The 23,960-nt window shown below is 39.8% G+C and overlaps 1 protein-coding gene and 1 pseudogene across 7 annotated transcripts in view; one reads left to right on the top strand and one right to left on the bottom strand.

Moving 5' to 3' along the window:
* Nucleotides 1-23,960, bottom strand: part of NRF1 (nuclear respiratory factor 1) — a 133,629-nt gene that overhangs the window by 91,006 nt on the left and 18,663 nt on the right. The window contains exon 1 of one of the 7 annotated variants that reach the window (XM_059711779.1): nt 6,236-6,376. The exons of the other annotated variants lie outside the window; for them this stretch is intronic. The gene's annotated coding sequence lies outside the window, so the exon portion shown is untranslated. Of the gene's footprint in view, nt 1-6,235; nt 6,377-23,960 lie in introns of those variants that run through there. 7 annotated transcript variants of the gene reach the window in all.
* LOC132211335 (proteasome maturation protein-like) lies at nt 15,897-16,460 on the top strand (annotated as a pseudogene).

The following is a 23,960-nucleotide window of genomic DNA, read 5'->3' as shown; positions in this document are numbered from 1 at the left end:
TTCAGGCAAATGGAAAGGAAAAGAAAGCTGGGGTAGCAATACTTATATCGGACAAAATAGACCTCAAAGTGAAGGCCTTAACAAGAGATAAGGAAGGCCACTTCATAATACTAAAGGGATCAATACAACAAGAAGATATAACCCTGGTAAACATATATGCACCCAATGTAGGAGCACCCAAATTCATAAAAAAACTCCTGGAAAATATCAAAGGAGAGATCGACAACAATACAATCATAGTAGGGGACTTAAATACACCATTGACAGCACTGGATAAGTCCTATAGACAAACAACCAGCAAAGATATAGCAATCCTAAATGACTCACTAGATCAGATGGACTTAATAGACATCTTCAGAACACTTCACCCCAAAGCCAGAGAATATACGTTCTTCTCAGGTGCTCATGGGACATATTCAAAAATAGACCACATACTGGGTCACAAGCAAAGTATCCCCAAATTCAAGAAGATTGAAATCATAAAAAGCGTCTTCGCAGACCACGATGGCATAATATTAGAAATAAACTACAATAAAAACAACCCAAAATACTCAAACACCTGGAAGCTGAATAGCATGCTATTAAATATTGATTGGGTTACCAATGAGATCAAAGAAGAAATTAAAAACATCCTGGAAACTAATGACAATGAAAACACAACAATCCAAAACCTATGGGACACATTGAAAGCAGTCCTGAGAGGGAAGTTTATAGCTCTACAGGCCTATCTCAAAAAACAAGAAAAAATGGTAGTAAATCATCTAACTCTACAACTCAAAGAATTAGAAAGAGAGCAACAAGAAAAGCCCAGAGTGAGCAGAAGGAAGGAGATAATAAAGATTAGAGCAGAAATAAATGACATAGAGACCAAAAAAACAATACAGAAAATCAATGAAACCAAGAGCTGGTTCTTTGAAAGGATAAACAAGATTGATAAACCTCTAGCCAGACTCACCAAGAAGCAGAGAGAGAGGACCCAAATAAATAAAATCAGAAACGATAGAGGCGAAATAACAACAGACCCCACAGAAATACAAATGATTGTTAAGAAGAGATGGAAGAACTTAGTATTATTACAATATAACTATCAACAATAGAGACAGGAAGGTAATCCTTATTTACAAGGAAGTGAAAAATACCCAAGTTTGAAAAATCAAGAAAAGATGGTATAGACATATTACCTGGAGTTATGCAGAAGTTGTTTGATAACACTATAAACTATAATAAAAAACAGTTAAAGAAATTGTCTCTTAAAAAGTGGGAAGGGGGTAGTGGAAGAATATGGCAAAAGACTGATTTTTATTCTAAACCCTTGTATTTGATCTTTTATCATATGAATTTATTACTTTGACTTTTAACAAAATGAACTTTAAAAGCCAATAATTATAATATCCTTTTGAAACTTAAAACTAATGATGTTAGAGCAAATTGTCATTAGAAAAATCAAGTCCCTTTCTTATGCTAAGAACCAAGAGAATAGCACTGCTCAAGTTTAGAAATAGTTTTTCCTTAAATAAATGAACAAACAAAACTGAAACAGAATCAGACACAGAGAACAGACTAATGGTTGCCAGAGGGGAGGGGGGGCCTGGGGACTGGATGAAAATGGTGAAGGGACAGTCGAGCGGATGGAAAGTACAGCATAGGGAATATAGTCAATAATATCGTAATAACTATGTGTGGTACCAGGTGGGTACTGGAAATATCCGGGGGAGCACTTTGTGAAGTGTGCTGTATACCTGAAACTAATACAAAATAATACTGAAAAAGATTAACATATCACACCCCCCCCCCCAAAAAAAGAATTGGTTAAAAGAAAAGAAATAGTTTTGCCTTGAGTAAGAATAATTTACTAATTTGGAGCATCTGAAAATAACAAAATTTTGTAAGGCTGCAATCACATAACAGTTTTCATTTAAATATGTTGATGAAATTTATAAATATTCATTAACATTAATAACAGCCCAAGGATCCAGTTAATAATTATACTTTTACATAATATGTGAGAAAAACAAGCTTAACCACACAACTTCATAATGACTTAAGGAAGAGTGGAGGTTTTGTGAAAACAATATTGTAAGCTCATTGAAGGCAGGGCTTGTGTCCATCAAGTCTCTAATAATAGTGCTATCATAATTTGCTCTTTGCTAAATGCTTAGAGGTACTTGGTTGCAATTTTCATTACTAAAGCTAAAATCCAGGCAATAACAATTTCTTCCCCTATAAGGTTGTGCTGGCTATTCATCTTGTCTCTTTCTTTACTTGATCTGAACTGCTCTACACACAGCTCTGGGCTTGGTCTGCTAACCTTGTTTATCAAACTTGCCTGCCAGCTTCCAGGGGGAGGCAACATTGTGAGATGAAAAGGGGAGGGAGAAGGGATTTCCTTGCGTTTTCATTCTTCAGTGTTGCTCCAGCTGTGCCCCTCTCTCCCCTGATAGCTGAGCAACAGCTGCATGGCATCCCCCTCAGAGGTCAGATTACCAGCTGAGTGGGTGCGGCCTCTGAGCTCCCAGATTCTTCTGTTCCCCCAGCCCTGGTAGCTGCTTCCTCAAGTTATTAGTATTCAGATTATATCAGTGTCTACTTCTTGCTTTTTCAACCTGTGTAACCAATTCCCACAATTACATTCTTGGAAATACCTCCTATGGTTTACTAGGCTCTGACTGATATAAAGGGAAGAAAAAAATGCACCCTCATCAGATATTACTCAGTGCTGGTAAGCAGTAAAATTTTATATTGATTTGTATATGTCAATAAAGTGACTCTAAGGGCATTTTTATAAGACCATCACTAGGGTTTCTGTATCCATACACAGATGGAAGTTGAATTCAAAATCCTGAGTTTGATGAATCATTAAAATGAGACTGTTACAGAGTATAAAATGCCTCATGGAGAGAAATGGGCCCGGCCAGTGTGTCTCAGTGGTTGAGTGTTGACCTATGAACCAAGAGGTCATGGTTCAATTCCTGGTCAGGGCACATGCCCAGGTTGAGGGCTTGATCCTCAATAGGGGGAGAGTAGGAAAGCACAAGGAATTTCTCTCTTATCATTGATGTTTCTATCTCTCTCCCTTCCTTTCTGAAACCAATGAAAAAATATATTTAAAAAAAAAGACAAATTTATTTGGAGGGGGGGACACTTAGAAGTGAGAAGGTACAGACAATAAACACAGACTATCTCTTTGAGTCTATCTTACCTATGCTTTAAGTAAAGTACTTAGTAAGTCTAACATTCCAGTAAACCTTAAACTTGACATCACAGTAATACAATAAATGTCTTTTTACAGAAATAGCAATAACAAACAGTCACAAAAGTATTTGTCATATACTTCAATGAATGGACTAGATTAGGTATTTGGACAAACTAAAAGAATACGTGGTAGCAATGGCAGTGTTGATCTATCATTCTAACTTCTTTTTTAAAATATATGCCCTAGCTGTTTGGGCTCAGTGGTTAGAGCGTTGTTCGCCTGCGGACTGAAGGGTCCCGGGTTCGATTCCGGTCAAGGGCACATGCCTGGGTTGTGGGCTTGAACCCCAGTAGGGAGCATGCAGGAGGCAGCTGATCAATGATTCTCTCTCATCATTGATGTTTCTCTCTCCCTCTCCCTTCCTCTCTGTAAAAAAATCAATAAATATATTTTTTTAAAAAGAATTATTGTGAGTATCATGTATGTACAAGGGCTTAAAATGAAACATGGTATATAAGTGTCTGATTAAGTGTAACCTGTTGTTGTTATTATTATTCCACATAAAAGGATAGGTAAAGCATAGAAATGCCCAAAGGAAAGTTACATGATTTAGTTTTACATTAGGCAAAAAAAAAAAAAAGTTAGTAAGATCACAAACTAGGAGTTTTGACCATATTAGGATCTCTATCAAAGAGTAGCTCTTGACCTTTTCCAAATTATGAACCCTTTTGAGGATATGTGAAAGCTACAGATCCCCTCCCTAGGAAAAGGCATATACCTACAAAATTTTCCAAAATATTTCAATGTTTAAACTCAAATCATAAAAAGATTACTTCATGATGATATAGCTATGCCACAGATGAAACACTAGAGGGTGCCACAACAATATAAAATATAAAGAAAGCACAGGGAATTTCAGGTTACTCAAATTCAACTGGAACAAACATCCTTCCATATAAAATAGTTAGTGAATCTACTTCACCAAATGCTTTACAATACATCAATTCTTCTATAGGTTTTAGATCAGCACTGATCTAAATTTCTGTGATAACAGACATGTTCTAAATTTATACTGTCCAAAACAATAGCCAATAACCACATGTGGCTACTGACCACATGAAATGTGACAACTATGACTAAAGGAATAAAACATTTAATCTTATTTAGTTTTAGTTAATTTTATATGTTGTTGTTTGTTTACTTTTTTGTTAATCCTCATCCGAAGATATTTTTCCATTGATTTTTAGAGAGAGTGAAAGGGAAGGGGGGGCGGAGAGAAACATAGATGTGAAAGAGACACATCTCATGTGCCCCAACCAGAGCTGGGGATCAAGCCCTTGACCAGAACTGGACTTGGACCCTTCAGTCTGTGGGCCCACACTCTATCCATTGAGCCAAACTGGCTAGGGCTAGTTTTAGTTCATTTTAATTTAAATGGTCGCATATGGTTGTGGCTCCCACAGTGAACAGTGTAGTTCTACATTTTATTTTTAAGTTTTGAAATGACTTGCTTCTAATCACAGGCTATTACATATCATTGCTAAAGAAATTTCCAATAGGGTAGGTTCACACAATAATTCAGATCAATCTGTCCCTTGTGAAAATTCAACATTGCAAGGATAGAAGGACTGTCACTGTCTCTCCCTTGCCCCACTCGTGTTCACAATCAAAGAAAGGGAAAGCTTTCTTTTACTCATTGTAGAAGACCCTACAGACCCAATTCCCTGTGTTTCTTAAGTCCCTGGATTATATGAGCTTTAAAAAATAAGTGCAGCCCAGCTGGTGTGGCTCAGTGGTTGAGCATCGACCTATGAACCAGGAGGTCATGGTTCGATTCCCAGTCAGGGTCCATGTCTGGGTTGCAAGTTTGATCCCCAGTGTGAGGCGTGCAGGAGGCAGCCAATCAATGATTCTCTCTCACACCATTGATATTTCTCTCTCTCTCCCTTTCTCTCTGAAATCAATAAAAATATTTAAAAAATAAGTACAAATTAATAAAGTTAAATAAGAAAGCTTTTGCCATTTAAAAAAAGAAAACACACACACATATTCTAGTGATAATCACCAAGGCTAAGGGAGAACTAAGAGGGAAAGACATCGAGTAGATAGCATAAAGGAGAAGCCGAGTTTTCAGCCAGGTGCCAGGATAGAAGAAAACATAAGCAGAGGCAACAGCTTATAAAAGCACATAGCTTAGTAAGGGGGCATCAAGAACACCCAGAGAGCAGACTCAGACGTCTGGGAACCAAAGGAACACAGCCCTTGGCTACCTCTACACCAGATCATTTTCTTTCTTTTTTTATGTTTTTATTACACCTGTGGGACTCGAAGGGGGTGGGGGGTGGGGGAGAGAGAAACATCGATGTAAAAGAGAAACATCAATTGGCTGCCTCTTGCACACCCCCTACTGGGGACTGAGCCTGAAACATGTGCCCGGACCAGGAATCTAACCAGTGACCTTTTGGTACATGGGATGATGCTCAACCAAATGAGCCACACTAGCCAGGGCAGATTCTTTCTTTGCACTGCAATCTAATCAGCTGACAATAGGCTAACGTTGACCCAACTGTTAAAGAGAAAACTACTCTATCCACACTGTACAATACCGTACAGCTTACAAATCTGGTGTCTGGCTCAGTACCCTGAATTGAGAAGGTACCTAATTAATGTTAATGGCAATGATAAAAAGGATTAGAAAGTGCATCCTCAAATATTCAGATACTTATTAACAGCTACAACTATCAATAAAAAGCAGGTGAGTTGCTGAAGCCATCCCTGTATTAAAACATGATGGATAGGAAGTTTAGTAAACCCAGGCATTAATTTGCAAATGGACCAGAATGCAGCTGGCTCTTTTTGCAGAAAAATCATTTGTCCACAGCTGCTCCCCAAATTACCAAAAATCAAATAAGTAGTTGTCATGTGATAGCAGGATTAGAGGCTGCCTCAATTTCCATTAAGAAGAAATAACATAAATTGCCACAAGTCCCACCCCTCAGTCTCAGACAAGCACAAAGGACACTTTCATTCAGATCTGCTTACTGTGAAATATAGCATTGCTGCCTGCTTCTATAGTGGGCCTCAATCCTGCTGCATCTGTCATTACACAACCAACGTTCAGTTAAGGCTGTTTCTTAGATTCTGAAGACTGTTCAATGCATGAATTTTCTTCTGAGATAACTGAAATTGTCTCTGGATAAAATTATGAAGGTGTAAGAGTCAATAATGCTAATCTATAAATCGCTATGATTCTATGTTCCTCTCATTCCACAAATATTTACTGAATTCTTATCAGGTACTAATAGTTTATTTTAACACTAACATTCCAAGAAAAACTGACTGGCAACTGTAATGTTTTTATCTTTAGTTTAAAATTTTTACTATCATAGAAGTGACACATGTTCTTTTTGAATAACTGATAAAATACAAGTAATAAAAAACAACAAAAAAGAAACATAAATCACCACCCAAGATGGCCACATTACAAAGTTAACAATGTGGTGTATACAGTATGGGTCTAGCCTCCCCCTCTTCCCACCAAGTTTCTTATATAGTGGTTGTTTTTTTAAAACAAACGTGAGGCTACAGTGTATATACTATTTTATAAATATTTTAATGTGATAAATAATTAAAATTTCACATCATTTTTAAATATTTACAGAGCATTCCCTGTAAAAGTGTACAGTACTTATTTTACTAATTCCCAAAAGTCACTCATTTAGATTGTTTTCAATTTTTCACTATTATAAACATCACTGAAGTAATTCTGTTATTTAATAAACTAGAGGCCCGGTGCACAAAAATTTGTGCACTCGGGGGGGGAGGGGGTCCCTCAGCCCGGCCTGTGCCCTCTCGCAGTCTGGGACTCTCGGAAGATAACAACCTGCTGGCTTAGGCCTGCTCCCGGGTGGCAGAGGGCAGGCCCAATCCCTAGGTGCAGCCCCTGGTCGGGCTCAGAGCAGGGCTGATTGGGGAGTTGGGCCGCCGCCCCCTGTCATGCACAGAGCAGAGCGGATTGGGAGGTTGCGATGCCACCCTCAGTCATGCTCGGGGTATGGCCGATTGGGGGGTTGGGGCACCGCCCCCTGTCACACTCAAGGCAGGGTCGATGGGGAGGTTGCGGCACCACCCCGTCACGCACAGAGCAGGGCCAATCAGGGGGTTGGGGCGCTGCCCCCTCTCACTCACAGAGCAGGGCCCATCAGGGGGGTTGGGGTTGCGTACCCTGTCACACACAGAGCAGGGTCAATCAGAGGATTGGGGAGCTCCCCCCTGTCACGCACAGAGCAGGGCCCATCAGGGGGTTGGGGAGCTCCCCTGTCACGCACAGAGCAGGGCCGATCAGGGGGTTGAGGCGCTCCCCCCTGTCACTCACAGAGTAGGGCCGATAGGGGAGTTGGGGCATCGCCCCCTGTCACACACAGAGCAGGGCGGATCAAGGGGTTGGGGCGCTGCATCCTGTCGCACTCAGGGCAGGGCTGATGGGGAGGTTATGGCTCTACCCCATCACACACAGAGCAGGGCCAATCAGGGGGTTGGGAAGCTCCCCCCCTATCAGACACAGAGCAGGGCTGATCAGGGGGTTGGGTCACCTTCCCCTGTCACGAACAGAGCAGGATGGATAGGGAGGTTGTGGCCCCGCCCCCTGTCACACACAGAGCCGCAGGGCCATCAGGGGGTTTGGGTGCTGCCCCCTGTCATGCTGATCCCGGTGCCAGGAGGCCTCGCGGCTCCACTGATCCCGGTGCTGGGAGGCATATTACCCTTTTACTATATAGGATAGAGGCCTGGTGCATGGGTGGGGGCCAGCTGGTTTGCCCTGAAGGGTGTCCTGGATCAGAGTGGGGGTCCCGCTTGGGTGCCTGGCCAGCCTGGATGAGGGGATGATGGCTGTTTGCAGCTGGTCACACACCCTTCAAGGTGGGGGTCCCCACTGGGGTGCCTGGCCAGTCTGGGTGAAGGGCTGAGGGCTGTTTTCAGGCTGGCGGGTGACTGAAGCTCCCAACCGCTCCTTTTTTTCTTTTTTCTTTTTTATTCTGGGCCAGCTTTAGCTCTGAGGCTTGGCTCCAGCTCTTAGGCCTCCGCTGCTGAAAGCAGGTATCTGGTTTGGTTGGGTTCTATAATCGAAACACTGTTTCAACTCCAGCTCTGAGATCCCGGCTGGCTGAAAGCAGGTTTCTGGGGTTTTGTTTAGCTTCTATATTTGTAACAATGTTTCAAACTTCAAGCTCAGAGGCCGGCAGTGGCAAGCGGGGAACGTTGGAGTCCTCAGTCACTGAAGCAAGCAAGCCTCATGTTCGCTTCAAGCTGCCTGGCTGCCGGCCGCCATCTTGGCTGGCAGTTAATTTGCATATCGCCCTGATTAGCCAATGGGAAGGGTAGCAGACATATGGCTAATTACCATGTTTCTCTTTTATTGGATAGGACATCTGTCACCTAAATGAGTAATGAATGGTTTACTAAACTAAGTCTTTATTTACACATACCCGTTATTTCCTTAGCATTAAAAGGCCATAAAACTTTGAGTAATCATACAGTTATGATTCTGGACTTGCTATTATGGCAAGCATAGAAAGGTAATGCAGTAAAAACAGCAATCTAAACATAAAGACAAGGACATAATACTTGGTGGTGGAGAGAGGGCAGAATGAAAGTCTTAACCTTGACAATAAAAGGATAGTTCCTAGAAAGTGAAATACAGAAAGAGGGAAGTACAGGAGCACTTATAACCCCATTTTACAAATTACAAGTTGAGACCGTATTGAATGTTGATGGAACAAAAACAAGTTTAGGAGCACCCGAGATCTTGCTCCTCAACATTGTTCTAAGTTTGGCTCAAATAAAGGCTTATGAAAATTCTAAAAATTTTTAAATAGCAGTTTACCATTTAAAATTATAAAGAAACGTCATAAGAGACTATTAAAAAAAGAATATAAATATCAAAAAAGGGAGATGGAGAAAGGAGAGGGTAGAAAATGTCAGTTAAATTCTAATTCTTCATATAAAAAATTCAGATACTGTTGATCTAAAGTTGATAAATAAAGAACAGAAGTTTACACATATTAATTATGAAGTCTCATGGAAGTAACTCCACGAGAAGCTAAATTCAGAAATAGTAAAACAGTTTTTAAAGATTGACTCTGGACTGTAGAGGCTAAGGATGGGAAGGAAAGAGATGAGGCAGAAAATAAGTTTTTTTCATCAAAGGCTCTCTTCTTTTTGATTTGTTAAAAAGCACAAATAATATCCTTATGAAGGCTGCCTGAAAAATCTGTAACTATTCACTTTGGCTTCCCTAACTATATCCTCTTATCCTGAAAACTAGTCAGACCCAACTGCCTACAGATCTTTACTTTAACAAGAGGCAAATTTAAAATACGTAAGACCTTGGAGACTATATAGTCTGATTTCATTTTACAGATTAAGTTGAGACCTAGAAAGTCTGAGTTAACCAACGTCACATCTCTAGTTGTGGCAAAACCAAAATTCGAGCCCACATCTGGTGCCTTCCAACCAAGTACTCCATCTTCTCCTTCACAGACCCACCCACTCTGTCCTAAAGCACAGTCTCTAACCATTATTGGCTTAGACTCCTTAATTGCTATCCTACACTATCATGTGCATGTCTTTAAGCCAAAATTTGGGTTTTACTGAGGGTTCAGTGAGTTAGGATTATAAAATAATATGCATATTGAATTGATTTTTCAAACTGCACCTGCAGTCACCCATCCTAGTCCCTGGTACCTGTCTCCTGCTCCCCCCACCATCACAGCCTTAGAGGACATAGCTACTTTGAGGACTGGTTCCTACAAACTGAGGGTCCTGACAGCATGCTTCCCCACTATAGGAACAAATGCAATTCATGAAATTCCCAAAGCAACATCTTTTGAAGCTACAGTCTTCTGTGAACATCAGGGCAGTCAACTGATTTCATGTTTTTCTTCATCCATAGCAAATAGTTTAGCTAATTACCCACTCCCACATTCAGTAGATACAAAGGGAACAAAATTGTTTAACAACAATAACAAAAAAAGGCCAAGGATGCCCTAGCCCAGCGGTTCTCAGCCTGTGGGTCGCGGCCCCTTGGGGGTGGAACGACCCTTTCACAGGGGTCGCCTAAGACCATCGGAAAACACATATATAATTACATATTTTTTTTGTGATTAATCACTATGCTTTAATTATGTTCAATTTGTAACAATGAAAATACATCCTGCATATCAGATATTTACATTATGATTCATAACAGTAGCAAAATTACAGTTATGAAGTAGCCACGAAAATAATTTCATGGTTGGGGGTCACCACAACATGAGGAACTGTATTAAAGGGTTGCGGCATTAGCCCTAACCGGTTTGGCTCAGTGAAAAGAGTGTCGACCTGCGGACTGAAAGGTCCCAGGTTCGATTACGGTCAAGGGCATGTACCTTGGTTGCAGGCACATCTCTAGTAGGAGGTGTGCAGGAGGCAGCTGATCGATATTTCTCTCTCATCGATGCTTCTAACTCTCTATCCCTCTCCCTTCCTCTCTGTAAAATATCAATAAAATACATTTTTTAAAAAAAAAGGGGGTCACAGCATTAGGAAGGTTGAGAACCATTGCCCTAGCCGGTTTTTCTCAGTAATTAGAGCGTCGTCCCATAGACTGAAGGGTCTCAGGTTCGACTCCGGTCAAGGTCAAGAACACCTCTATTGCAGGCTTGATCCCTAGACAGGGCCTGTGCAGGAGGCAACCAATCAATGTGTCTCTCTCTCTGTCTCTCCCCCTTCACTTCTACTCTCTCTCAAAAAAAAAAAAAAAAAATCAACGGGAAAAAAAAAATTTTCAGGTGAGGATTAACAACAACAAAAAAGACAAGGAGCTGACTTTTGAGGAAAATAGAGAATTGTGCACACAACTTTTATGATTGCAATCATACTATTTTATAAAAATTATTTTAAATAGTATGAAAGTCCCTATTATTTATAAATTACTTACATAAATTATTATTTATATAAACTTAGAAATAAAAAACACACAAAAATGAAGGCCAGACCAATCACTGGAAATCAAGTATATGCAGAAGAGTCAAGATCTAACAACCAAAGCCTCAGTATTCACAGTGCTCTATTTTCCACAAATTTTGCAAAATATATGGATAGTGTATTTATTAATTTAAAGTAAGACTGATTGTTTAAAAGCAACTTTCTCACACACAGAGTGGGGCATAAGAAGATCAGTGGCAAGAGCAACAGTAATACAGATGAGACGTGAGCCTAACACTCACTCATCATTTTGTGGTTTACCTCCTGTGTCTCACTCCCTCTGATCCACTGTGAAACTAAGAGCAAAAGAACACACACATACAGTGTGGTGGTAGCAGAATGTTGAGGGTATTTTATTTTTTGAGGCTTTTAAAGAAGTTAAACAATGCATATGAAAGCACTGTATAACTGCAACATGCTCCAGAAACAAGGCTTTATTGTAGAGCAAGAAAGTGAGGCAGAAGAGGAAATGATTAGTTGCATTTGTTCACGCAACCATCCATCCAGCACTTGAGTGCCAGATTATAAGGGTAGAACTAAAAGCAGCTGCACGTCTGGTCAGAGAAAAACCATGTAAACCAAAGCAGCCCCTCATACCTGTTGTTCGGTCCACACTGTGTTTTATGTGTTTGGTTTTTAAATGTGAACTACTGACATTTAGCATAAAAGTTCTAGATTTCTGACTTCTCTTGAAAAGTCAGAAAGATGTGGGAACACCAGGAAGCAGTAAGTACTGTTAAGGGCTTGGGGCTCCAGAGCCAGTTCTGCCATTTTGCTAGTTTCATGTTACTTAACTTCTCTGTATCTGTTTCCCATTTATCAACTAGCGGTAATGTAGTGCTGATATGAGGATTAAATGAAATGAAACATTAAGTAAAACACTTAGCAGAGTGCCCCGCCCCAATAAATGCTAATCATTATTATCATTTCAGGTTGGCAACAACTGACTGGTTCGGGGAAGCAGAACAAGTTCTCTTTAGGATGTCCACTCCTGGACTGCCTCACTCACAATGCTGGCTTGGTCTCTAGCTGCTCTAGCATCACAGGTTGCAAATTCTAATAGCAACAAAGACTGCAATGCAATGTATAAAGGCTAAGGAAGATAATTATAAGGAGAGGTTAAGTAATCCAATCAGTCAATGAGCCTTACTGGGGGGCAGGTTCTAGGACAAGATACCCAGTGATGAGCAATAAGGCAGAGTCCTTAACCTTAAAGAACTTCCATTCTGGCGGCAGGAACCATAAGAAAGACATTTCAGGAAGTGACATGTACTATGCAGAAGATAAAATAAGGCCATATAATAAAAAAGTGGCAGGAAGGGGGAATGGTTTCTGGTGAAACATTTGATTTGTGATTTGAGTGGATGAGAAGGCAGCCATGGGAAAAGCCTGGTGAAAAGAAGGAGGTGGGAAGGAGACAACATTGGAAAAATCATGTAAGGCCTCTACATGTAGGCCTTGGAAAGGAGTTTGGATTTTATTCTGGTCAGGAAATATTTTATAGAGTAGCTATTTGAGAGCTGTTGCTAGGGGTGGAGTGGAAGTATTCGGAACAGAGGAAACAGAGTGGCATTATGATCAAGCATGGAGTACACCAGAGGTTCTGCTTGCAGGAGGTCAGATGGTGGGGTCTTATATGCTATGCAGTTATTTTTATTTTATCTTCTAGCTCAGTGATACTTAATATTATGAAGATCCCTTTATAACAACCAAAACAAGTAAAAAACACAAAAAATAAACCTCTATTTCATGACAGTTGAATTTATTCAGAAAAAAACAGATAATAAAAGGGTATGTAATAAATTGGTGTTTTGTGTGGGGTTTTGGGGGGGGGTTTTTTAACTAGTAAGCAATACTTTTGAGAGATAGAGTATCTACTCAGCCGACAGATAACCCATAGATCACAAAAGCCCTCTGTACAACTCCTGGCCACCCTTCCCATTCTGGGCTACAGGATGGAAGCATTGCTAAAGGTGATGAGTAGCATTCTGCAAACATTCTAGACGAATGGTCTGGGAAGGACTGAGTCTATCCAGTCAGGTAACTAATTCAATGGTCCATGAGGGAGCACCAATGTGGCCTCAACTAAGACAGTGAGGATGGGAAAAGCGTATGTGAAATATTTAGGTGAAATGGAAAGAACTTAGTAAACAATTGGATGTGAACAGTGAGGGGAAGGTAACTCCAAGACGACTCCCATGTTTCTGCTTGGGTTAGTGAGTGGGTCATTAATCAAATCAAGGAATAGTAAAAGAGCAGATGTGCAGAGAAAGTGTGTGACAATACTCATGCTAGCTGTCTCAACAGATACCTAGGTCTGGAGTTGTGGTGCAAGTGTAAATTTGGAAATTTCAACAAGGGACAGAGCATGAATAAAATTGACCTGGAGTAATATGTAAAGAAGCAGGAAACTTGGGGATATTCAAAGGGATATCCTATCTAATAATAGACAAACATGGTAATTGACCGTCCATACCTTCGCTACACTTCCCATTGGCTAATCAGCACAGTATGCAAATTAACCGCCAACAAAGATGGCAGTTAATTTGCATATAGTGGCTGGGAGCGAAGACTGAAGACAACGTGGAAGCGAAGCGCTACAGAAGGGAGCAAAGTAGAGGCGGTGGAGACAGGAACGGAGCCAAGGCTGCGGAGGCAGGAGGCAGGAAGGGAAACCCAGCCGCAGCAGCTGGGAGCGGGAGTGAAACTGCTGAGGCGGGTTTCGCTCCCTTCTCTGCTTTGCTCCAGCCACAGGAAGCCCTATTCTTGCAGGAATCTTCCTGCAACGGGCCTCTAGTATATATATAGGAGAGAAAAACAAAACAAAACGTGAAAAAGAGTGAGAGGATATTAGAAGGAAAAGTGAAAGAAAGCAGGAGATAGTGCCATTTCTACATGGTACTGTAGAAATCAACAATATTAAATGCAGTGAAAGGAGTTGAGATAATAATGCCTTGCCAAAAGAGCCACCACATTCACATTCATTCAACATACATAATAATCACTTTCTGTGTGTCAAATATTGATACAGAAGAGACAACAGTGAACAAAAAGTCCCTGCCTTCTTGGATTTTACATCTTATCAGGGGGAGATAAACAATAAGCAAATATACGTATATATAAAATAAAAGCATAATATGCTAATTAGACCAGGGCTGCGAGGGAAGCTGGTGCCTGCAGCTGGGGGAAGGAAGGCCTACTCTTGCACAAATTTTGTGCATCGGGCCTCTAGTATATATATAATATGTTAGGAAGAAGGAAGGGGGAATAGAGAGGGGGAGGTTGGTCAAGAAATGCCTTTCTGACAAGTTGATCTTAGATCTGCAGGAAGTGAGGGAGACACACAAAATACTTGGGGGAAGGAAGTGTATCCAGGCACCAGGAACAGCAAATGCAGATACCAAGGCAGGAACCTGCTTGATGTGACCAAGGATTGGCAAAATGTCCCCAGGACCTGAAGCACCCTAAGCTAGGGGAGGGAAGGCAGAAGAGGTCAGAGAGGTTAGTCAGGATCAGGCTTGTGGGACCTTGAAGGCTACATTAAGATCCTTGGATTTTACTCTGAATGAGAAGGGAAGTCTGAATGTTTTTGAGCAGGGGAGAAATATAGAATTTTCTGACTTACATTTTGAAAGGCAGGCTGAAGGGAGAAAAAGGGTCGAAACAGGAAAACCAATTAAAAGGCTACTGAAAGATGAGCATGGCCTGGACCAGAGTAGCATAAGTGGAGATAGATGGTGAGAAGTTAGGTGTTGAGGGTAGAGCTGCCAGGATTTCCTGCTGATTTGGATGCAGGGTGGTACAATGAAAGAGAGGAGTCAAGAATGACTCCAGCCCTAGCCGGTTTGGCTCAGTGGACAGAGCGTCAACCTGCGGACTAAAGGGTCCCAGGTTTGATCCTGGTCAAGGGCACATGCCCGGGTTGCGGGCTTGATCCCCAAGAGGCAGCCAATCAATGATTCTCTCTCATCATTGATGTTTCTATCTCTCTCTCTCTCTTCCTTCCTCTATGAAATTAATAAAAATATATTTTTTAAAAAAGAGAATGACTCCAAGGTGTTTCGTGGGTTTTTTTACAATATATTTTTATTGATGTCAGAGAGGAAGAGAGAGTCGAACCATGACCTCCTGGTTCATAGGTCGACTCTACCACTGAGCCACTCCAGCCGGGCGACTCCAAGGTTTCTGATTTGAGCAATTCGAAGAACATAACAGCTATTTACTGAAATGGGGATGAATGTCAGAGGAACAACTGAGATGCCTATAGATAGCCATGTAGAAATGTTGAGTAGGAGATTGTGAATTGGTGGCCTAAGTGTTATTTTTTAACTGCTTTTAGATGCTTTAAAACTGCTTTTTAAAACGATTCTTAATAGCTTTTAACATTTATTTTTACTCCTTTTTAAAGAACATAATTAAAAACTGTGCTTACATTGCCTGGCCAGCATGGCTCAGTGGTTGAGCATTGACCTATGAACCAGGAGGTCACGATTCCTGGTCAGGGGACATGCCTGGAGTTGTAGGCTCAATCCCCCAGTGTGTGTGTGTGTGGGGGGGGGGGGGGGGTGCTGGAGGCAATTGATCAATGATTCTCTCTCATCATTGATGTTTCTCTCTCTCTCCCTCTCTTTTCTCTCTGAAATCAATAAAACTATATATATTTTTAAAAACTGTACTTATACCAGGCTTGAGAGGCTGTTTGCAGAGTGAGCTAAAGGTGAATACTTGGATCTCAGCTAAAGGGCAGTATTCCAGTTACTGAGCTATCAGCAAGTGGACCTTTTGAAAGTCATGATCTTCTTCGAAAAGGTTTTTCTTGTGTGAAAAATGAACTTTTGCCCAGTCATCCTCTGAATTATCAGAAAAAAATTTCCAGCTCAACCAAGGTAAAATGAATTTTTCCACACTGAGAAACATCCAGGGTCTATTTGCTCCGCTAAAATTGCAAATGGAATTCAAGACAGTGCGACAGGTTCAGCGTCTTCCATTTCTTCCAAGCTCAAACCTTTCACTGGATATTTTGAGGGGTAATCATGAGACTACTGGATTTGAAGATATTCTTAATGACCCATCACAAAGTGAACTAATGGGAGAACCACACTTGATGGTGGAATATAAACTTGGTTTACTGTAATGCAGTGAGCTGACCATGGAAATGGAGGGGCTACATCTTGTTTATAGTCGTCTTTTTACTATAATTTTATGTATACAACATTAAAAGTACTGACACGTGAAAAAAAAACTGTACTTATATTCTTAGAAATACTGAGGTTAATATTTATTATTTAGGTACATTAATTTCTCAACAAATCAGTTATAAAAGTACCATTAGTACCTTTTCTAAGGAAATAATGTACAGTAAGTCACAATTACCTATCATATCTCAGTTTACAAATTTCTGTCAAACATTTTTCTTTATTAATGTCAAAACAGTGTAGGAAAACAAGGTTAACTACATCAATTAAAGTAACAATGTTAGAGAGATTCAAGAATGAGTCTGTAAATTACTATACGAATAGTCTTTCTTCTTTTTTTCTTTTCTTTGCATATTTTCCTAAGAGACAGGTGAAGTATAAGCAGAAAAAAAGCCAGACTTGGAATCAGAAATGCCTTGTTTTCTAGTTGCATAATCTTGGGAGAGGGGATCATAAAATTTCTACAAGCTTCAATTTCGTCATCTGCAAAACTGCGAATGATAATGCTAGTAAGCCGTAACCAGTTTGGCTCAGTGGATAGAGCATCGGCCTGCGGACTGAAAGGTCTCAGGTTCAATTCTGGTCAAGGGCATGTACCTTGGTTGCGGGCACATTCCCAGTAGGGGGTGTGCAGGAGGCAGCTGATCGATGCTTCTCTCTCATCAATGTTTCTGACTCTCTATTCCTCTCTGTAAAAAATCAGTAAAATATATTTTTAAAAAAAGACAATGCTAGTAAAAGTGAACAGGTAGTGCTGGGTGCTTTTCTAAACACTTCTATATGTATAATCTCATGTAACTTCACAACTCAATGAGGCATTATTTATTATTAGCCTTACTATATGAGGAAATCACAAATAGAGGCTTTCAGAAACAAGATTTAAATCTTGGCAATGTGCACAGTGCTTTACAGTTTACAAAACATGTTCACATTTTAATTTTAAAAGTAGGTAGAGAATAGTATTTAGACTGAGCAGTATGAAATTGCTTTTTGTAGGTTCAAAATAGTCAGATATCAGCAACTTCATATGATTCAACCATAACTATTATGCTATGGCCACTTAAAAAATGTGATGTGAAAATGTTTTTTTTACCCTAAAGCACTATGGAAGGTATTATTTTAAGCAACAATAAATAGAACCACCGTAAGAATTATTAACACAACTGTGAAATTGAAAGGAGTATGAAAGGGAATGACAATAAATATTAAGTTATATTTAAATTACACATCAATCAATAATCATAAGTCCATTATATATCCAATCCAGGTTTCCATTTGCTGCCTTAGTATTTTCTGTTCTTAAATCCTCACCCAATGATATTTTTCCATTGATTTTTAGAAAGAGTAGAAGGGAGGGGGAAGACTGAGAGAGAGAAATATCAACTAGTTGCCTCCCACACTAGCCAGACCAGGGCTAAGGATCGAGGTACGTGCCCTTGACTGGAAATGAACCTGGGACCCTTCAGTCCAAGGGCCAACACTCTATCCACTGAGCCAAACTGGTTAGGGCACAGCCTTAGTATTTTTGAGGATTAATTTTCTGAAAAATATGGAGATAATCTCAAACTAACAGTATTTTCCCCATAACACTCATTACCGCCTTATGTACTATTTGTTTTTCTGTTTATCTGTTTTCTCAACCCCACATAAAGTCCATCAGAGCAAAGATTTTTCTGTTTTATTCAATGCTTTACCCCCAGAACCTAGAACTGTGTAAGGCTCACAATAATCACTCAAATTCATTTGCTGAATAAATGAGAAATTAGAACTCCCTAAATCAGTCAGAAAGAATGCATGAAATACATTTTAAGACAAAGATAAGTAGTACCTAGAGATTTTGTAATATAAATAACAAATTTTAAAAAAAACTCCTGCCCTAGCTGGTTTGGCTCAGTGGATAGAGCATCGGCCTGCGGACTGAGGGGTCCCGGGTTCGATTCCAGCCAAGGGCACATGCCTGGGTTGCAGACTTGAACCCCAGTGGGGGGGCGTGCAGGAGGCAGCCAATTGATGATTCTCTCTCATCATTGATGTTTCTCTCTCCCCCTCTCCTTTCCTCTCTGAAATCAATAAAATATGTATTTTTAAAAATAATAATAAAAATAAATAAAATAAAAAACTCCTTTCTAAATTGCATAATAATTATCCCTACCCATAAACACTTCAAAAGTGTCAAACATTTAAATTCTGAATAGTACCCACTCAAAAATTAAAATCCCCATAATTACTTTGTGAGCAATCTGTAAAATAAACTGTATCTTGAACTACATACAAAGTTAAATTTAGGATAACATATATTCAAAGTTACAGACATAGGATTAAGTAGGAAAAATCATCTTAGAATCCTAGATAAGGAAAGAAAGTAAGAGAAAAATAAAAAAGTACGTTTCAAGACTGAAATCAATAAAATTTGTAAAGTGGTTGAAAACAAAATGACTTCATTTAAAACTACTAGTAAGAGTAACATTTCATTTTAGAACTAGAAGCTCAATGCATGAAATTCATACAAGGGGCTTGGCCCTCGCAGCCATGGCTCCTGGCTTCGACCGGAAGGTCGTCCAGGTCATCTGGACGGTTGTTGCTCTGTTTGGCCTTCAGTCTAATGAGCGTATTACGCTTTTATTATTATAGATTTGTTGAACCTGTACAAGATATCCCTAAACTTAAAGGTGAGGGGAAGATATGCTATCCCAAGTTTCTAAAGATCAAAACCTCCTGCCCTAGCTGGTTTGGCTTAGTGGATAGAGCCTGCAGACTGAAGGGTCCTAGGTTCGATTCCGGTCAAGGGCACATGCCCAGGTTGTGGGCTCAATCCCCAGCAGGGGACGTGCAGGAAGCAGCCGATCAATGATTCTCTCTCATCACTGATGTTTCTATCTCTCTCTCCCTTTCCCTTCCTCTCTGAAATCAATAAAAAGATATTTTTTAAAAAAGAACAAAACCTCCCTAAATAACATTTATACTATATTTCCTATCAAATTTTTTTCTCATGATTATCAAATGTTGCATCCATTTAGAATTATTTGAAAAAGTATAGAGCACTGTACAGAAAATAACAATAATCTAACCTATAAGAATAAAAAAATATTTTCTCACTACATTTCTCAATGTGATCTTTGATACAATATTAAATAACAGTAGGGGAAAGGAATCTTTAAATGTAACTTAACATATACACTTATCAGCAGTCATTGGTCTTGGCCACAACAGACATCCTGCAGCTGACTGTCAAACCACCAAAAGCTGCTGTCACTCACCTTCCTAATCTCTTAGAACTAAGCTCATTTGGGTCAAAACAAGTCAATTGCCTTTCTCACCAACAGTAATATACTGGAATAAAAGTGTCAAGTATAATTCTGGCTGCCAAGATTTTGTTAAGGACAGACTTGTAACTAGTAAAGTGGTCCTTAAATTAAAGCTATTGCCCAAAAGAAAAGAGTTATCTGCATTTGTAGCTTGACTGGAATAATATCTCTGAAGTTTTGATCTGTAATCAAACCAGAGGAAAGGGAAGCAACTGGTGAAAGCAACCAATAGTATAACCTTTAAAAAGAATGAATTAAAAGTAAACTACTGAAAGAAAGAGTATGCCAGAAGCAATCTAAAAATAATAAAAGCCTAATATGCAAATTGTCCCCTCAACGGGGAGTTGGACCAGGAATTTGACCAGGGGGTGGTGGCAGGCAGCTGGGGGGGGGGGGGGGGGAAGCCCGGGCTGGCAGCCAGCAGCCCCTAGGGACCCTACCTGTGCATGACTTTTGTGCACTGGGCCTCTAGTTTGTAAATAAAGCCAATTATACTTTAAAAACAGATTCCATGTGTTGCACAACCAGAAATACTCACTCTGACTCAGTATAGTTACAAATCATTACTACAGGGAATACTACAGAAGTATTAAAGGACGAGATAGAGTGAAGTGTAGTAACACAGAAAAATGTCCACAATATACACTGTTGGAAATCGAAAGAAAACAAAAAAACAGGATACAAAATCTGCTAGAATGAGGGTGGTCTCATTTAAAAAAAAGGGGGGGGGGTAGATATAATTATGGGCAAACCAAATTAACTAAAAAGATAGACTGAAACTGTTAAGAATGCTATCCTCTGCAGAATGGATTTACAGATACTTTACTTCTATTTTATGTTTTTCTCCCTTTAAAATGATAATGTAAAAGAATAAAATAAGGTAATTACTTTTATAAGGGTGTGTGTGTGTGTGTGTGTGTGTGTGTGTGTGTGTGTGTGTGTGTGAGGGGTTATTCTGGGAAAGAAAAGACAAACAGCATAAGACGACTCTCTTCCCCTTTACCAAATGAAAAACCTGAGGGTGGCCTCCAAGTTCAGAGATATATATATATATATGTACTATCAAAGCTGCATGATGTCCTCTGGGAACCCTTTCTTTAAACAGAATCCTATGTAGAACCTCAAAACGTAAGATAAAGTGTAGCTTCTATTATTGAAGGAGCTGGAGAACAGAGAGCTATAGCCATCCATTGCCCTCACCCCCTGCAGGATGCTCTGAGGCTCCTTACGACTCCACAGAGCACAAGTGGAAACCCCCGGTTAATCAAAGTCTGCCATTGTGCAGTTGGGAAACTGAGGTCCAAGAAAATTAGCCACCTGTTAAGTCCTCTGCCTTCCAGATTGCCCCTAAGGTCATTCTATCTACTGGGAATTATAGAAATAGTCTTTGGGTTGTGTCTTTTCCAGTATATACAGAAAAGCTTAGAAAAAGCTAAAAACAGATGAATTGGCTCCAAAATACCAAAAGAAGACTGAATAATCAAAATTAATAAATGTCCAAAAAAGAAAAAGAAACACAAAGGTTCTTGATATTTAACATGATTTAAGTAAACCACAACTCTCTACTGGGTTTGCAAATGTATGCTTTTCTATTGTCTGAGGTTCAAGCGCAGCTATACATCTCCATCAAAGTAACATAAGCTGGAATCTGCCACTGAAAAAAGCAAATAGAAAAAAGGCAGCAACAGGACAATTTTGGAAACTAAAAGGAGAAAAGATAGTCAAGTAGATAGATAACTGGAGCTGCCAGAGATAACGAAGTCTGACTTTGGAGGGTGAAATCAAATTCCAAAAAAGCTTCAACAGCCTAAAATAATGAGCAAAAACCTCAAAAGGTAAATTTTAATTGGCATAAACACACTATTCTGAACTTTGGTCTCAAAAAAACACACACACATTTCAGAAAAGCATGGGATGATGAAGACTTGTATCATCATTTTAAAGAAAAGATTCAGGGATGCTGGTTCACACTAAACTTAGTATGGAAATAGGCATCGGGTGACAATCAGCATATGTTAAATGTGGACAACTGAAGGGGAATTCTGCATCAGCCTCATCACACCTGTATTTAGTGCTGGGCACTTTAGTTTTTAAAGATGTAAAAAAATCCCATATTTCACTATGAAAAGTACCAAATATTATAAGGAAGAGTTGGAAAAACAGATGTCTAAACCTAGGGAAGAACTTCTGCTTTTCCCCCCAAAAAACACATTACTCAGGTATGCAAAGGAATGCTTGCCCTGTGCAGAATCTTAGAGGATTTTTGCTTTCTTACTTTCCGCATGCTAGTCTGTCAAGACACATGCAAGACTCGCTTCTCTAGTTCCCTAGGAGGCTGTCTATGCTTTGCATGAAGAAACCTAATGATGGCAGAACTCACTGCTTCCTGACAACCCACTCCTTCACACCCATCAGAAAAATCATCTGTTGACCAGAATTCTGCCCTGCCATACCTAACTTCTTACCTACTTTTTATTATTAGGGCCATATATTTGTAATTTCTATTCCTAATAAAAGTCTTTCAATACATATATTTTTATAGTTTACATAGATATTTTTTTAAAAAATATGGTCCATATATGTACATAGTTTATAGTTAGTAGTTACATAATGCTGAATATATTTGAATGTATAGAATGCATGGTGGTGAGAAAAGACTGAAGAGATCAGGTCGGGGGTGGGGGAGGCAGCTTCATCTAATGAAGAGATAATGGTGCTGGTGGAGCTTTCCCGACACTGTCACTGATGAGAGAAATGCCTAGGACTTTTCTTTCTTCACTTTAAACAATGGTTTGTGGAGCTCCTGTTTGCCAGCAGTAGCCTATAGTGACACTTACTCAAATCGTCTGTCATGCTCTTCTTGCTCCCTCCCCCAAGTGGCATGGTATGCTAATAAAGGCCTAACTAAAACGTACACTTGAATTCAGAGGCTCCTATGACCAAAAAAAGTTCCATACAATTCAGGAATCGGTGCTTTGCAGTGACATTGAATTGCCCAGAAAAAATATAAACAGTACATAGTATTCTGGTTTAAACAGTACAGAAATACTCATTGTAGGCTTCTTTTTCATTTTTTAAGACTATTTTTTTAGAACAGTTTTAGGTTTGCAACAAAGTTAGTTGGGATGTAGAGATTTCCCATATACCCTCTTGACCTCACACATGCACAGGCTATCCCCATCATAACTATCACTCATTAGAGTGGTACTATTTTTTTTTAACCATGAATGAACTTCCATTGACACATCATAATCACCCAAAGTCCATAGTTTACCTTAAGGATTACTCTTTTTTTGTTGTTAATCCTCACCGGAAGATAATTTTCCATTGGTTTTTAGAGAGAGTGGAAGAGAGAGGGAAAGACAGAAACATCAATGTGACAGAAACACATTGATTGGTAGCCTCCTACACAAGCCCCAACCAGGGCCTGGGCCAGGGAGGAGCCTGCAATCAAGGTACAAGGTGCCCTCGACTGGAATCAAACCCACAACCCACAACCCACGACCCTTCAGTCTGTGGGCCCACGCTCCATCCAGAGCCCCAGCTAGGACTAATTTTTTTTATCTCCATAGTTTTGCCTTTTCCAGAATGTCACAATAGTTGTAATCATACAGTCATGTTATTTGCTTGTAAATATACACAGGAAATATTTTATGTAAGATTAAATATTTTACGATTTTTATTGGAGATAGAAGTAACAACTTTTTAAAAAGTACAGATGAGGAATGGAGGCAGGGAAAGACTGGGACTGTTCCTTCCTATTTCTGCCTTCAATTTTACTGCCCTTTCCTACATCCTAGCCCTAAACCAGAAATAAGACTGTCATAAACAAATTATCTAAAAACAAAAGAAGGAATGTACTATTTAGCAAACTCTAATATTATCAAAACGTAGCTAGATGGATTGAGACATCACACTAGAAGAGAATATATCCTGCCATCTAATCACCCAATTCTGCCCTAGCCAGTTTGGCTCCTTGGATAGAGCATAGGCCTGTGGACCAAAGGGTCCCGGGTTCAATTCCGGTCAAGGGCATGTACCTTGGTTGCAGGCTCCTCCCTGGACTGGGTCCTGATCAAAGCTCCTGCAGGAGGCAACCAATTGATCGATGTGTTTCTCTCACATTACCTTTCCCTCTCTCTTCTACTCTCCCTAAAAATCAATGGAAAAATATCCCCAATTGAGGATTAACCAAAAAGAATATACAAACATAAAAATAATAATAATAATAATAATCACTCA

The sequence above is a fragment of the Myotis daubentonii genome, chromosome 10 (assembly GCF_963259705.1).
Source record: "Myotis daubentonii chromosome 10, mMyoDau2.1, whole genome shotgun sequence".
In the NCBI taxonomy this organism is placed as follows: domain Eukaryota; kingdom Metazoa; phylum Chordata; class Mammalia; order Chiroptera; family Vespertilionidae; genus Myotis; species Myotis daubentonii.
Note: the sequence above shows the minus strand (reverse complement) of the source record. Positions and strands in the feature narration are given on the sequence as shown.